The sequence below is a fragment of the Otolemur garnettii genome, unplaced genomic scaffold, assembly GCF_000181295.1.
Source record: "Otolemur garnettii isolate 467f Iridium unplaced genomic scaffold, OtoGar3 scaffold00035, whole genome shotgun sequence".
NCBI classification, from domain to species: domain Eukaryota; kingdom Metazoa; phylum Chordata; class Mammalia; order Primates; family Galagidae; genus Otolemur; species Otolemur garnettii.
In genome coordinates, this window is record NW_003852430.1 from 16,153,710 (window position 1) to 16,158,746 (window position 5,037).

Consider the following 5,037-nt stretch of genomic DNA (forward strand, 5'->3'; position numbering starts at 1 on the left):
GACAGCTTGAGGCTCTGTCTCAAAAAAAAAAAAAAAATCAAGCAGCCTTTCCTTTAAAATTCAGACTTGAGAAATTTTATTAGATGCCTTCCCAGAACCACATACATCATCTTTAATCCTGACTATTAATTTATAATAGTCTTCATAAAAATAAGTCTTGGTAGTCCTAGATGATGGGAGCACCATTGATGATGGGAATCTTCTTCCCTTGATGAACCTATGGATTAAAATTTCACCAAGATGCCTGGCACAGTGGCTCGTACCAATAATCCTAGCACTCAAATTCCTTGAGCTCAGGAGTTTGAGATCAGCCTGAGCAAGAGTGAGACCCCATCTCTACTAAAAATAGGAAATTAGCCAGGCAGGTAGCAGGTCCCTGTAGCAGGGACCTGGTAGCAGGTCCCTGTAGTCTTAGCTACGTGGGAGGGTGAAGCAGGAAGATTACTTGAGCCCAGGAGTTTGAGGTTGCTGTGAGCTAGGCTGATACCACAGCCTTCTGCCCTGGGCAACAGCATGAGACTCTGTCTCAAGATGAATAAATAAATAAAATTGCACCAAGGATCCTTAATTTCTTTAACAAGCTCACTAAGAATCATTTTTAAGCCTAAATCTAAGATTTAAGAAATAGGAAACTTTAGGGTGATTGCCATCACCTGCTGCTGCCAATTTTACTGCAGGACAAAGGGATGGAGTTTTTTAAGAACTAGAGCACCAGAGAAGGCTTAGTATTTTTTATCTTCATAAATGTCCAAGGTTATGGAGGCTCAGTGCTTTGCAGGAATATAGCCAATACTCTTTCTCAGCAATCTCTGGGTCAATAACAATTGCCTCCTAACACATCAGGTAATGTCCTGCCACTTGAGAGCAACTCATATAAGCTGTTGTGAATTGTCAGCAGTCGGGCCTCAGCCACAAGCCTCTGGCATCAGTAATTCTGGCCAAATACCTGAGGAGCAAATATCAATATAGTGGTTCAATCACTGGCACAAGTATCTGCCCTCTAGGCCAGAATTATTTCAAAGGACAAAAATTATGAACCAAGAATAAAAGCCTTAGGTTAATGTCAAAATTTGGGACTTGCTGGAGATGAGGACAGAAAGGCAAAAGAGAAGAATTAATTTCTCCAAGACAAAAAAGTCCATCTGGAATGAGGAATTACTCTTTCTCTTGACTCAGTATATTCAGAAATACAGAGGGATGAAATGAAATCTCAACATGATTTGACCCTACCCAGAGCCAGCATTCATTTTTATGTTTCTTTCAATTGCCAGGCAACATTTTTTTTTAATTATAAAATGGAACTTTCTAACCACTATAGTGACTAGCCACTTTTTATAAGACCGGCATCTCAGATGAACAAAAGCATTATTCAAGTAAGTTCTCTTTCTAGCAGATAAAATATCACCAAAGCAAATAACCACATTCAACTTGTATGAATCAGGGCCCAGCCTACGGATGCTGAGTGCCACTCTGTGTGGTGACAGTCCTCCCACTGCCCTCCTTCCCTCCACCACAGTGTCTTTCTCTACTGCAGACTTCAGTGTTCAAGTAATAATATCAGTTATAAGCCATATGCTTTTCTTAACATCTTGAACACTCAACATTTGGATGAGAGACAGGGAAAGACAGTAAGATTTTGCCCTAATCTCATCAGTAACATTCTCACTTTATGGTCACTCTTTTACATGTAGCCCAAAGTCAGAAAATAAAAGAAATTTGAAGTATCTTCTCCCCAGCTTAGGTTTACCCACTATCTTCATACTACTCCAGAGACATCTGAACCAGACATTTATCAAATTTGAAGGAAACAATTGCAGTTTTACCGAAACTCTTGCAATATAATCGATGCTCCAGATTTCCAGCAAGAAGAATTTGAGCAGTTGACTATGATCAGCAAGCATTTTGTAGGGTTTTATATTCAACCAACTCATAAATAAAAGCATTTCAAGTGTTGTGAATTTCCATTCACACTTATCTTGGGAAGTATATAAAAATAAGACACAAGATGATTCTTCCCATATCTGCTGTTTTTCCTTTCTTTACTGCCAATAAACAATATCCAATCTAACATTGTTTCTCATCACCTCAAAGCTATCCTTGGAGATTTGACAGTTCATGGCCACATTAAAGACTAGGACTGAGGAACTGTGAGTTGGCATTTGGCAGTGAGCAAAATAGTACCCACATGAAGGTTCTGATCATTATGGAAAATCATCTAATGAGGATATGATACATTTATATTTTCAAGCTTCTGCTTTTAGCATGTGTCAGGGAATGCCTTGTTCTCAGCTTAGATTTTCATTCCTATTCTCTTGCCTAGAATAGACACACATATGAGTCTTGTCCCAGTTTCCATGTTCTGCTCTTTGGATCATCTGTGGGTGCCCAGCTCCTCTCAGAGACATCTCCCATCTTTACCAAATCCTGATGAGGGATGAAAGCATCTGTGGTGAGAAGACGCAGAATCCAAGCTGGTTATGCCTGGGGCCTTTGTCATGGAATATGCTTTCCCATTTCTCACAAAGTAAAAGCCAAAGTTCTGACAATGCCAGAGAGTGGCCAAGATGGTAGACTAGAAACAGCCTGCACGTGGTGCCCTCACAGAGAGGATCAAAAGTGGTCAGTGGATATTACCCCTGGATCCATCATCTAAGAGAGAGCCATTGGGAACCAACAGAGAGATGATTGGGGGCTCTAAAGCAAAGGAGAGGGAAGGGAGGTAACCCACTTGGTAGGATCAGAAGTACAAAGGGAAGGCACCCAAACCTGGGGAAGGGACAAAGGAGAGGACCCTGAGGCTTCACACTTCCCCACAGAATTGCAGTCAGAATTGCAGGAGGCCTTCTCCATCTCAGCAGGCTTCTGGACTGATACAAGGACCTGACTGGAGACTGTGAAGTGGCATTGCTCTGGGAAGAGGGCACAGCAGGACTCTGCTGGTTCACGAACCATGGGAATTGTGGCTGGCACTACTTGAAGATCCCAGTCCAAGAGTACTGCATTTCCAAGCTTGAAGAGAAGGCTTTGAAATTAACACAGTCAGTGAAAAATGTATAAAAAAAAGAATCAAGAAGAATAAACAATCTCTTCAAGAGATATGGGATTATGTAAGACAGTCAATTATAATAATCATAGGTATCTCAGAGGGTAAAGAAGAAAAAGCATCATGCATGGAAAACCTATTTGAAGGAATAATTGAGGAAAATTTCCCCAGAATCTCTAGAAAGTAGACATCTATACACATGATGGTCTTCAAACACCTGGAAGATTCATAATAAATAGTCAACATTGTGAACAAAATCAAAGTGAAGGAGAAAATCCTACTGCTTGATGAAAGCATCACATAACATACAAAGGAAAACCCATCAAAGTAATAGCAGACTTCTCAGCAGAAACCTTTATAAGCCAGAAGAAATTGGTGTCCCATTTTTAGTCTTCTCAGATTAAAAAACCTTCCAGACAATAATTTTACATACTGCAGAACAAAGCTTCATAAATGAAGGGGAAATAAAGTATTTTCCAGACAAAAGATCACTAAGGGAATTTGTCACTACTAAACCTAGCCTACAAGAAATGCTTAAAATACAATATATAGGAAACAAGTACAATCAATACCAACCAAAACAGACATCCAAAAGTTAAAACCTGCAGTTCTTATAAAACAGTAACACAGGGAGAAAACAAAATAACTAGGTAACAATCAACATGATGAACACAACAGTATCTCATATAACAATACCAATCGACTGTAAACAGTGTTAATGTTCCTCTTATATGACATAAATTGGCTGAATGGATTTAAAAACAAACAAACAAATATATGCTGTCTACAAGAAATGCATTGAACTCTTAAAGAATTCACAGAGTCCAAGTAAAGTAGAAATAAAATATTCCACACAGGGCGGCACCTGTGGCTGAATGAGTAGGGCACTGGCCCCATATACCAAGGGTGGCAGGTTGGAACTGCAACAAAAAAATAGCCAGGCATTGTGGCGGGCACCTGTAGTCCCAGCTACTTGGAAGGGTGAGGCAACAGAATCACCTAAGCCCAACAGCTGGAAGTGGCTGTGAGCTGTGACACCATAGCACTCTACCGAGGGTGAAAAATTGAGACTCTGCCTCTTAAAAAAAAAAAAAATTCCACACAAATGAAACTGAAAGTGAACAGAAGTAGCTATTTTTATACCAGATAAAAAAGACTTTAAATCAACAATGGTTAAAAAAAAAAAAAGACAAAGACAATCATTATATAATGATAAAGGGAACAATTCAACAAGAAGATATAATAATCCTAAATATAGGATGGCCATAAAGTTTATGAATTTCACAAACTTTATGGCTATCATATATATATGCACCTAACACAGGGACCCCCAGATTCATAAAACAAAGTATACTACATGTAGGCAAAGAAATAAACAAAAATTCATAATAGTCAGGGACTTCAGCAAACCACCGATAGAACTGAACAAATCAAGGCAGAAAAATCAACAAACACTGTATTTAAATGGGACTCTAGAACAAATGACATTTACAGAACATTGTTCCCCAAAACTGCACAATATACTTTCTTCTCATCAGCACATGAGACATTTTCTGAGATAGATCTTATGTTAGGCCACAAAACAAGTCTCAGCAAATTTAGAAAAATCAAAATCATAACATACATCTGTTCTGCGACCACAGTAGAATAAAACCAGAAATCAATTTCAATAGAAACTCTCAAAACTGCACAAACACATAGAAATTAACCTGCTGAATAATTTGTGGATTGATAATGAAATAAAGATGTAAATCCAACAATTTTTTTAATTGAATGATAAAGATGACACAATCTTCCAAAATCTCTGGGATACAGGAAAAGCAGTGCTAAGAGAGAAGTTCATTGCCTTACATTCCCACAGAGACAAAAACAGGAAGATCACAAACTAATAACCTAATGTCACGGCTCAAGTAACTAGAAAAAGGTGAATAAACCAGACCTGAAGTTGGTAGGTGAAAATAAATTATAATAAAGATCAGAGAAGATGGCTCGGC

The 5,037-nt window shown here is 38.6% G+C and overlaps 1 protein-coding gene across 5 annotated transcripts in view; it reads left to right on the forward strand.

The window, feature by feature from the left end:
• The window catches only part of KCNQ5 (potassium voltage-gated channel subfamily Q member 5), a 513,698-nt gene that overhangs the window by 353,277 nt on the left and 155,384 nt on the right, over positions 1-5,037 (forward strand). The window lies entirely within an intron of this gene.